The sequence below is a fragment of the Notolabrus celidotus genome, chromosome 7 (genome assembly GCF_009762535.1).
Source record: "Notolabrus celidotus isolate fNotCel1 chromosome 7, fNotCel1.pri, whole genome shotgun sequence".
Taxonomy (NCBI): Eukaryota; Metazoa; Chordata; class Actinopteri; order Labriformes; family Labridae; genus Notolabrus; species Notolabrus celidotus.
The window spans coordinates 25,544,112-25,556,510 of NC_048278.1; the positions used below are offsets into that span (position 1 = coordinate 25,544,112).

The following is a 12,399-nucleotide window of genomic DNA, read 5'->3' on the forward strand; positions in this document are numbered from 1 at the left end:
ATGTTATGTGCAGGAGGAGCCAAAAAAAGTGGTCTAGTGCTTTTCTATTCTTGATGTAAGTTTATGAAATTGCACATTCTGCCAAGTCTGATTTTAGGGTAGATTTTATGGATTTTTTCCACATCATCTCTAATAGTATAAATTATGCTTTCATCATCGGATGCACGTTCAATTGTTTTGAACCATAAATTAATTTTAGATGGGCTTTGTTGTCTCCATGTCCATGTCACCTGCCTCAAAGCAGCAGTCGCACTTAAAGATGCCTGTCAGGTTTACTTACTGCTCCTAATCTAATAAGTTGATGCCTAAAACATTTTCAAAACTTAAATGTCCCTTTAAATAAAAAAATATCACTAAATGCTCCTCTTTCCAGTGTGACACTAAAACTGGACATGGCATAATGTTAACCCAGGGATAACCAAAGTGTGGATTGGGACCCCTTTGGGGGGTCACGAAACACAAATGGGAGAGTCATGAGATGTCTTCCAGAGTGTTTATTATTTAGAATAATCTAAAAATAGTACATTTTACCCATTATAGTAAAAAATATCGACAAAGATAGTAGCTAACTTTGAAATAAAACCTTGAAAATAAAACGTGATGAGTTTTCTACCTTTCTTTTTGTCAGATGACTCCTAAGTTTAGAATTAGGGAACAGTTAATTATAAAAAGCATCAGTAGCAGTAGGAAACACAGCCACATGCTCACATAGGTAGGGTCACTTTCTGCAGACTAGCTAGATGAAGCCATATTCAATCACTTTGAGGGACAGTGGGGGTCACAAGACTTTGGCACCAATATTTTGTGGGTCACGGGCTGAAAAGTTTGGGAACCCCTGTGTTAAGTAATACAGCAGACTGTCTTTCCTCCAAGATCAAGGCGTTGTCTGTCTGATTTGAACATTGCTTCACTTAGTTTGGATCTATAAGGGCAGATATACATGTGTTTCTGACCCTTGAGTCTTTTATATCTTTGAACACCAACATCTTCTTCTGTTTGCTCTCAGTCACACACACCTCAGCTGGGTTAAACTCATTAGATTGTTATCTCTTTGAACTCTAGTCCTGTGGGCTGGGCTCGCCTCTAGGTGCTCAGTGTTGCTCACAGACACATTTCAACACATAGTCATTAAAACATAGACTGTTCATGTACTTCTGTGTTCTTGAAATCAACCCTTTGCTTAATTTTCTAATGTTTTCTGACTTTACTAAATCCTGAAAGATACAGCAGAACATGTGTTCTCGCAGAGCTTAGCCTACAAGAGGATTATTTAGGAAAAGCAGCTGAAAATGGTAAAGAATTTCAGTCCTGTGTGAAGGTAATGACACTTTTCCCTTTAGTGCACACATGCAGTAGTATCAGTGCTTTTATGTTGATGCATATAAGCTGACGGTTCATTTCAGCAGCAGTCCTACAATTGCCTAGTGATTCAAACTTGTCACACAACATGTTTTTCTACTCTTAAACCCTCACACAGACCTACTTTCACACAGTTGTTGGTTGCATTAAGTCATGTCTCTCATTGTGTCTTCAGGGCAGTCGACTCCTTCAAGGCACAGATCCAGCGAGGTGTTACTGCCAAGCTTGCACAGTGATTGTAGTTCAGGCTTACTTCATTGTGTCAGCAGTTTTAGTAGCACATTTACGATTCGGAACAATTTGGTATTGAGGTCAAAACTCCAGCAGCACTTGTGTAAAAAGACAAGCTTTATTCTGAGATTGTGATGTTTTGGATTTGTGGCCTTTTTTCATGGTCCAGACCACGAGCCGAAATTCAACTACAAAGTTGTTCTGTATACTACAAGTGTTGACGGAGGTTTGACCTCTGAACCTTTTTTTCCCCTGCCACATGAACTCAGGACAGGAGGAGGTGAGGGAGGGCCAGAAAACTCTACTCTGCTCAAACAGTTTAGTATTGTTACTCATCACCAGGTCAGAAGTAGCATGGTCTGAGAAATCTCAAGACCACTCACTCTGAGTGTGAGCTTATAACATCTGAGACGATACCTCAGTGTGAACTTTATCTCTTAAATACTTATTTGTGCCTGCCTCAATCAACTTCTCAAATAGTGTATCTTTAGGTAGAATAGGTTGTGCTATAGCTTCCTTTCTTTCACTGATTTATGTTTAGTATAATGTAGAACATGTGCAATATGAGTAATGTGCAATATGTTGTCATTGGTATGTGCTTTTCTGTGTAAATGAGGTTTGTTTATTCTTTTTGTTGAATAAACAAACAAGTTGTTTTGATTTTTTTTTTTAGGCAGCTGAATAAGCACCAAGACAAATCACCCTTTCTGATAAAAGTATCGTATCGTGCTATATCCTGCCATTTCATTCTCTATCTTATTGTATCCTAATGTATCAAGTTTAATCGTAATGTGTTTTTATCTTATATCGTTTTGAATACGTACAGCGTCCTGTCCCGTCCTATCTTGCTCATGAACTTGGGTTACATCTTATCATTAAAACAATGTGATATCGTGGTTTAACGTATTGTATTGTATTGTATTATATCCTTTCCTATATTGTTATGTCCTAAAGTACTGAATTGTATCAATTGTTTTGCATTGTATGAAATAGAATCATATCGTATCATACTGTATCCTATTGTATCATACTGTATCCTATTGTATCATACTGTATCCTATTGTATCATACCGTATCGTATCATCTCGTATCGCATCATATCATACCGTATCATATCATACCGTATCAAGTCTTATCGTATCACACTGTATCGTCTCGTATTGTATCGTATCATACTGTATTGTATCATATCGCATCATACCGTATCTATTGTCTCGTATCGTATCATACCTTATTGTATTGTATCGCATCATACCGTATCATTGTTTCGTATCGTATCACATCGTATCATACCTTATCGTATCATACCGTGTCATATCATATCGTGTCATACCTTATCGTAGCGTATCACATCGTATCTTACCATATCGTATCATATCATACTGTATCAGATCAGATCGTATCTTATCTTATCGTCTCTTGTCGTATCTTATCTTATCGTATCTTATCTTATCGTATCTTATTGTATCTTATTATACCGTATCGTATCTTATCATATCGTATCTTATCATACCGTATCGTATCTTATCATATCGTATCTTATCGTATTATATTGTATCATATCTTATCCTTTTGTAACTTACCAAATTGTATTGCATTCTTTCATATTGTATTGGATCATCAATAATTCTATCGTTTGCCAAACTGCATCATGCAAATATACAATTTAGAAAAAGTAGCATTTTTGAACTAATATTCAAGTGATTAAGAGTTGAATTGAGTATTTCTCATGGCAGCAGAACACATTTCATTGTGTTAAGCACCTCATAAACTTACAGTGGTGGTGATTTCAACAGTCATCCTCAGCCTGAGGTGAACTCATTAATTTTGCTGCCTAATCCTGAATTAGCTTAATTTGACTCAGACTTAACAGTGAGGACAACGCTTGCTTCTGGAGAGAATTGAAATATATGTCAGTCCTTAGAACTCGAAACATACTTAAACAGCAGACTGTGTTTCATGATTTGGTGCAAAGTATACACTTGACCCGAAGGGATACACCTAGTTTGAAGTAATGTTTAGGTAAGGCTTGGTGTTAAATGAAGCAGCAGTGGTAGTTAGGTGACTCATGGGGGTAGAGAAAACTTTCAGCCTGTACTGTTGATAGTATCAAGTTTATCAAGCTGCTTCTGAGATAGCGTCGCTCCTAGCCCTCACTTCGGTTTTCTATAGATTTAGACACCACAATGACCTCCAGTGCTCCACAGTCATGTTATGCTGAGCAGTCATTGGTATCCTTCTGTCCTGTACTGTTACTTAGAGTAGTTCCTGTCTTTTTTCTGAGCTTTCTGATCAGCACAATTGTAACATGCTTTCACCTTAAATTGGAAGATTACATGCAACTTTCCAAAGTCACACTTTTGCAACCTCGTGCACCGTGGTGAACTCTGGTATTCAGTGTCTCTCGTGTTGCTCACAGTCGAGTTGATACTGATGCTCTGCTATGTTGGTGCAAACTGACACACAGTGTAGAGTTTCAGGGGGGGACGCGTTGTGTCTTGTATTTCATCCCTTATATGACTGTGGCTTCTCTATGAGTCACTCTTTTTTGGAGGTTGTAAGCACGTCCAGGATAGTGATATGATTTAACAATTATTAAGGGTCTGTGTGATGACAATATGGCGAGGATTACGGAACCCTGAGCATATGTTCCCAGCGAGACGACAGCAAAGTCAGTTCAACTCGTCAGGAAGGAAGTGGTGGTCACGTTTTGATGTATTGACACAAATGAAGTGCTCTCAGCTTGCAGGTCTCAACTCGAGCCACTCATGGAGAGTGCTTCTTTTTAAACATGGCCTGTTCCTTGTACTAATGCCAAATGACTGTTTATAACAGCCTTTTATTGCTGTCTGTAATCATAAGTTCACTGTCCTTGTTAATAACACACAGAGGATCTTCAGGATTATTTGATTGCCACAGAAAAATATTAGATTAATAATGCTCTTGGCCTGAGAGTAATGCAGAAGTAGAAATACTTTACTACCATGTACAAAGGGTGTTTCCCCATCTTGATATTTAATTTTAAAGCAAGGCCAATAAATCCAACTGTCAACCGTCTGTCCTAAAATGATAACACTGCTGTTACAGGTGGAGTCCAACAATGAGTGCATTGATATAAAAGTCAAATATACTCATTTGAATAATCCCAATCTCAAAATTAGCCCCTTCAGTATGAATGTATCCTTTATTCTAAGACTTGTTATGATGCTAACTTTATATTTTTGAGGTTTGTTGTGAAGAAAAAATAGCTGAAGTTATTTAAGGTTGAGGTTCAGTACTCAACTCAACTTTATTTATAGAGCACCTTTCATACAAGCATGCAGCCCAAAGTGATTCACAGAAGAACAGAGAGACAGAAATGGGTAAAATAATAAAAGATGTAATCATTAAAAATACTTAAAAATAAATAAAATCGACACAGTAAAATTAATAAAATAAGTAAGGTTAGAAAGGTAAATTAAAAATCAGTTAAAGTAAAATAGATCAGGGCCCATATGCACGTCCAGCCATTACACAAACGGGACCATTGGTCTTAACATAGTGTTATGGAACGAGCCATTTAGCCGTAGTGTTAGCCGCATGCACGACTGTAAGAAATTGGCCAATTAACTAATTGCGCCATGAAAGCGAGGCTGGTGCAAAATATGTCCAGGGAGCCTCCTGGAAAACCCCTATCCAACAAATTTGAACTGCGCATGCCTACTTTGCACAACAATAAACATGGCGAGCGGTACCAGTGCGACTGAGAGAAGATCAAGAAAAAAACACACTTTCAGCGGAAGAAGAAATGGACATTTCATTACAAGAATATAGAATGAACAAACAGCTACTATAAGTCAATCCTTAAAGATCATACTTTTTCAAAGGATTCGTTCGATCCCTAAATATCCGTTGTCTTCACATATTTTGTCTTAAATGGTAACGCATAAGCACGATGTCCGCCATCCTTTAAACAGCCTAACAGGTGCGGTAATCCTGCCGTTATGAACTGTAATAGTTGGGGTCTACCGCCATTAAATGTAATGCTTTGTTGGGGTGTTAACCTGGATCATGCATACTGCTAATCAACTTTTTTTTCACCATTAGTACAAACGGAACGTTTTCATCGCTAATGGCTGGGTGTGCATACGGGGCCAGATCAATACAATAAATAAATCACACAAATGTTTTTAAAGCAATGATTATAACAATGCAGTTCAGCGCTAAGAATAAATGATTAAATTACTAATAAAGCCAAATTCAAAAGGTAAGTGTTAACTTTTAAAAACAACTGTAGTTTCCAGGTGCTTCTCCCGGTGATCAAGCAGGACTGTCCAAAGTTAAATCCTATAAAGTCCTGTAGTGCACCTTTAATCTTCAATCAAACTCAATTATGTTTTGATCACAATGAAGAGATTTTCTTCAACTTAAACACACTCCACACAGACTTCGAGTGATTTCTACACTCTGTCACGCTGTTCTCAGGAAAGGCGTTACATATCCACAGTAGTTTTAGCTTTATCCCAGGATGGAGCTCATCACCAGCCCAGCTCTTATTTCTTGGACATCACTCTGATAATCCTGTCTCATGAGAATGTGAGCCTCTTGTGTTTTCTTCATACAAAAAAACCCCAAAAACATCAGTATTGTTTTTTTCTAAATCTGCCCCGTTTGTGATCTTCAGCTTTGAAGAAGATATGGCGGCCTCAGTGGAGGAACTTGTGAGCTCAGACGGTTGTTTTTGATGAGTGGTGTTGATTTGGGGCAGTTAAGCTGGGTAATCCTCTCTGTGTATGATGGATACTCACAGCCTTACAATAACATGTCACACTCGGCTGGGTCGTAAAAGCGGTTTATCTGTGGAACACTGAGTCGGCTACATAACCTATAGTAAATAGTGTGGGTGAAAGAGCTGTCTGGTAAAACACTAACAGTTGTGTTTTGACCTCGGACTGATCTGCCGTGTTTGGACTGTCTAAAACACAATAGTGAAGTGTGAATCCCAGGCCCTCCTCAGCCTCTCGGTGACTCCCTGCTCTCGTCAGCTGGGAGGATGTCCCACTACGGAAAGTCCTTGGTTCTGAGAGGAAGCTTTACAGCGAGGCCGTGGGCCAGAGAGCTGTGACATGGAAGTGCCCATGAGAGGAGCAACATGCAGATGTGCTTCTGTTTCACAGGGTTTCCTCCACAGGAACTGTGTCCTGTCTGTACCCTCTATCCCACCCTGCTCTGTTGTTCTGAGCTAACACACAGATTTCTTCAACTAAAACTTCATGGATTGTTAGCTTGATGGCAGTTTCATTTTAACTGCAGTATGAGCATTCACAGCAAATACATCATCTGATTTTTGCACAAAAAATAAGAGGAATTATTTAATGTAAACAAGCTTTCTCACTTAGCATGCTAACATTTTACCTCTTGGATAAAGGCCTAGCTTAAATTCCTGTGTTTCAATCAATTTTGCTGCAATGATATGAAGCCCAAGCTAGCCATCAGCTACACTCAGATTAATAGGTGCCAATTTAGTCATGAAAATACACATTTTTATGGTTTCAAGGAGGAACATGAAGCAAACAGGTGGTAATAATAATAATAATAATAATAATAATAATAATAATAATAATTAATAGGATTTATATAGCGCTTTTCTTAATACTCAAAGTCGCTTTACATAAAATAAAGTAAAAATAAAACAGGTAATTAAAACCGCCCGCCTCCTGCGCGCACATTTCCCCGATGTTCACTCCGCGTCCCCTGCCTCTGCTTCCCCTTCCTCTATTTACTGCCCCTCTCGCTCAACCTCAGGCCGGTCCCCTCTGACCCGATGAGGTGCTTTGCTCAGGACTGTAGTCCGGATCAGAGTCAAAAAAGCTCTCACCACGGGGGCTCTGACAAGCAAAAAAATTAATGACATTTGGTAAGTCCTACAGAAAGTTTAGATGTAGTATTAGAGCTTTTCCCCTGATATTGTTCACCGGTACAACTGGATAATGCTAGCATAACAGTTGTGAGTACTAACAATACCCTTGTTTGTTTGTGTTTTTAACTTTCACTGTGATAATGTTTTGTTGTTTTCTTACCGCTGAGTGAGACATGAGTTGACGTAGTGCAAAACACAAACGATGTGCTGAGGACCAGTTTTGAATCAGTCACAATCATATGGTCGCAAACAGCAGTGCTCGTGAATGTGAGCAGGGCGTCATTTTAGAGGAGCTCCGAGGGGATGGGGAGGGGTTAGACAGAGTCCTGAGGACATGCTACATTCAAATTCATGCTAGTTTTCCGTGACTACCAACCCTAGCTTTAAGTAGCAAAAGAAGAAGAAAACATTAGCGACAGTCGCTGCGATTTTCTCAGTTTCTGAACCACACACCACCACACACACATTTCCAGAGACTGAGCATGGCTGTGAAATGTAAACATACACGCCACGCTGCGTCACAGAAACACCGACATGAAGGTCGAGACAGATGCTGTCAGTGCTCGCTACTAGCAGCATCTCGGCACGCTGCTGGTTAACGTGACTGCCACACACAAACGGGTATGTGGACATCCACCTGCAAAGAGGAACACAGGCTGGTAGTTCTAGCTCTGCTAATTTTAGCCATGTGTTGCAAAACAATTTTATATGGTTTATCTGCAGATTATATAATCTTGCGTGCATGATTATCCCAATTAATAATTTGTGCTAAATCTTAACTGTTTTTTCAGTATTTTCTTACCTGTAGACCAGTCAGTAAGTCAGGATTTAAATGTCCATTTAATCAACCCAGAAATGAGTCTCTAACATCCCTAGTTGTACTGGTTTATTTAGTTTCTGTGGTTTCACAGTTTCCTGCATGTGGTGTTATGCTGAAACCATGTAGAATATGGAGTTTCAGTGGGGTCAGTTATGGTCACTCCCACAGCTGGACTTCCTCTGTTGAACTGACTCATAACTAAATGATTTGTGTTTCTTTGCTTCACTTTCAGTTCCACTTTGAAATAGTTATTGGAAAGTCTTTTTTGTTTTTCTCTCTCTGGCAGACAGGTTTAAGGGTAGCATGCCATCGTGTGTGCCTTGGCACTCTGCTGCTCTCTGTAATCACATTACTGATTCTGCCAGAGACCGGCATCACAATCTTTCATTAAAAACGCATTAGAAGTCATGTGGGAGGAACACTTTTTCATCCCTAAAAAGAGCAAGGCTTTCTATGATATTGACAGTGCTTTGCTCGATGGCATAAGTAGGCTTCTGGGGCTCCTTTTTTGCTGCAAATGGCAAATTTCCAGGACAATTTGAAGCAAGCCTCACTTTATGATAACATCTTGAATATTTGCAAACAGAATACCCACATACTGATAAATCGTATTAACTTCTTGGTCAATATTGACAGGATAATGCTGCCACACACTTGTTTTGAGGAGAAGGAAATCATGAATGAAGTAATGCATGCTTCGTTGGCAGGGAGCTGGAGGGAGGGGGTGGGAGCTGGAGGGAGAGGGTGGGTCGAGGGCAAAGGTGGTCTCAGAGTGAGGAGCAGGCATTCAGGCTGGAAAAGACGGGACAGTGGAACAGGAAGGAGTGTGGAAAGGCGCAGCATGTAAACGCGGGACCAGGCGTGCTCTGACCTAAGTGGCACATCTGATGAGACCGTAGAAATCATAACAAACAACACTCCACCAGCCGCCAACCAATACACTGAGGACATCTTCAGCACATGAACTCTGACATATACATACCTCACTGGTTTGTTTTGGGGAAAACTTTGGCAGCAGCAGCCAGAACATAAAATGTTAAGTTTCCTGACAGACTGTATGAAGAAAACAAACTTGTTTTTAAAATAACTTTCTCATAGTGAAATATTTCTCTAATGATATTAAGGTACATGACTGTAATTAATATGAAGAACATTTTAAAAGAAGCATAAATCAGCACGGTTTTAAGCTATAAAAAGACTAATTGAACTCAGGAGTATTGACACAACAAAGTACTGCTACAACAATAAGATAATGTTAGATCTTTGCCCTGAAAACAAAGCATTATTATGAGCAGAGTAGCAAGCTAATCTGAATTGGAAAACTAGAAAACTATCAACCAAAACTTCTCACTCTCGACTATCTTGTCAAAAATAAAATACCAAATGCTTCATGATATTAGATTCTCAGTTGACAGCTTGTTGCCTCTCTTTGGTTTCCTGTTACTATTATTGAGTTCTCAGTATCCGTTTTGGCTTTTATTCTTGCTGGGTATATCGGGTAATGGCACGTAAGCCAGTCATCTCACTACTCTAAAACTATGACCAAATATCCCCACTTTTTTTTTTGTTGAATTATCATGTGACATTAAAAAACAAACTTGAGATGTCGGTGTTTTCCACCATTTGCTGTAGTATTGAAGGGGTACTTGGTATCAACAAGTAAGGGAGTTGGCATCAGAAGCTCTACTGAGGTTGTAAGCATTGAAAATACAAATGTTCCTTTGTAGGCTTGGCGCCAAAGCCAAACTATACATTGGAAACATGTTGGATTCTAAACAGCGAAACAAACTGTTAGAAAACAAGCCAATTAAAAAAAATCCATGACATTTAAATACCAAACTTACCTTGTTCTAAGTTGCTGCGTTAGGTCAACTTAAATAAGTTATTGTTGCAGTCAGCTTAATATGTAAAATATTCTATTTGACTTTTAACTTATTATTTGGATGGGTTTTTTTTTCTCTTTGATTTCAAGGTGTAGTTTTTTAACTACAAGATTGTGATTGTGACTTGAGTCCGGCAACAAATTCATCTTTTACTAACACTGACAAGTTCTTACAAAAATTCTAACATTATTACAAACATTGAAAGCATCCGTCTCAGATGGGACCAAATATGGACAGGTACAAACTGTGTTTATTGTTATTTCAAAAGAAGAAAAACACCTCAAGTTCTGAAAAATTGCTGTTAAGCACGTTACTTTTTTTATGCACTTTCAGATGTGACCAAAACAAAAGATGGTGTTCCTAATCTGCTATGTTTTTTTTGTTCATATGCACCTTCACTTGTGCTTGTATACCTGTCAAAATGTGTTGAAATTAAATGTTTGAAATGTAGAATTTAAAGAAGCAGTATTTCAGCATAGGTTTAGTTTAAGTACTGCTCTTTTATTGTGTTTATGCCCTTTTGGATGTGGTAATACATTAAGAAACATCCAGTGTGTTTGTTATCTTATCTATTTGTTTTTCTTTTAAATGGTTAACTTTGCTCACTGTCTGCTAAAAATGTCCAGACCAGCTCATGTCCTTAGTCTGAAAATCCCTGGACTAGGGACTAGCAGAGATGGCCTGTAGTTCTGTCATGGTGCTAGGTAACCCTTCTACATTAAATAAAGTTGCTGGAAGTTGCTGTTGCTGCATCTACATGGGCCATAAGGAATACACCGAATTCCCCCCGGGGCTCAATAATGTATTTTTTTTATCTTATATTGAAAGAAAATGCAATTATTTTTCATCCTATTTACCTCACTGATGAATGGAGATAAAATGAACAATCTTCTTGAGTTCAGGCTGATTGTAACAGACAGTATTGTCAATATAGTGTTGTGATAGTTTTTTCAAAAACTAAGTGATTCAGTCACTTATTTAACAATCATTTGTAACTGTAACCTACTTTGATTTCTGGATTTACCTCGTTAATCTTGGAGCTGTGTGTGTTACAGAACACCTTTGGCTAAAAGGTGAACTTACTCAAACTAGCTTTTGCAAAGAAAAGAGGAAGCAAGGAAGTGGTTATTTGAGTCCTTTTCTTTGTCATATATGTGATTTTTGCCTCTTGTTGCTGTCATTTTGTGACAGCAGTCTTGTTGAAAAAGAAAAAAAAAACCTTTGGTTTGTGGTGCTCCATAATAACCAGCCCTGTGACTCTGTGCCCTCCCCATTGTGTCATCTTTGTTTTTCTTCCCACCTCTTCTGACCAGGGGCACTGATGTTTATGACACAGAGCTGGGCAGCTTTTTTATCATGTTTTTTCCTGCTACAGAAACACTCTGGCCCGTAGCATCAGATTGATGTAAGGTGGGGTCTGTGTGACTCATGCGCTAAAGCCAGCAGACTTATGTCTCTGGCTTTAAGCAGAGAAACTAGCCAAGTTTGACAGTTCCCAGGTTTGCTCTGAAATGCCTTTCTTTAAAAGGCAAAAAGCAGGAGAAGCCTTTGCCCTAGTGTGTGTGAGGCATTTCTATCTTGTGATATAGTTCTTCCCCGTAGGACAGCGGCTATCCTTTCAATCTGTTATTCAGACCTCTCATCTGACACTTTTGTTTATTGCTCCACTGATTGTATCCAGTTGATCTTAGCTGTTGTAACTTCAGTCCAAGCTGCACAGATAAATGCTATTTCCCCCCTTCTTCTCTAAATGTTGCTGGCTGTCTTTAAGTAATGCTGGAGCTCCGTGTAACCTGATAACATTCATTCTTCATGTTTTATGTAATGAAGTCCACACAGCATGGCCTCATATGTATTCTCATATGAACAGCCCGGCCTGCAGAGAGTTAAACATGCATGAAGCTTTTGTGATCACATAGTAGTTGTGTGTGATTTGCACACCATGCTCACATATGGCTCTAATAAAGAGCCTGCAAATCTATCCATTGACATCACTGTTCTGGTAGTACACTCACTAATTTTCCACAGTGACCTTAGCCTTGATGCTGCATTTTCTGGGACAAAGAATGCCCTAAAGATTACAATGAACTGAGGCTAGAAAGCAAAATGTACAAGATCGAAATGAGCTTTATATATATTTTGATAATTCAAAAATAGGTTTTTAAGTACAACCCCAAAAAGTTGGGCTGCTGAGTAAAATGTTGATA

At 38.8% G+C, this 12,399-nt stretch overlaps 1 protein-coding gene across 3 annotated transcripts in view; it reads left to right on the forward strand.

Annotated features, from left to right (window-relative positions):
* Positions 1-12,399, forward strand: part of arhgap10 (Rho GTPase activating protein 10) — a 66,359-nt gene that overhangs the window by 1,122 nt on the left and 52,838 nt on the right. The window lies entirely within an intron of this gene.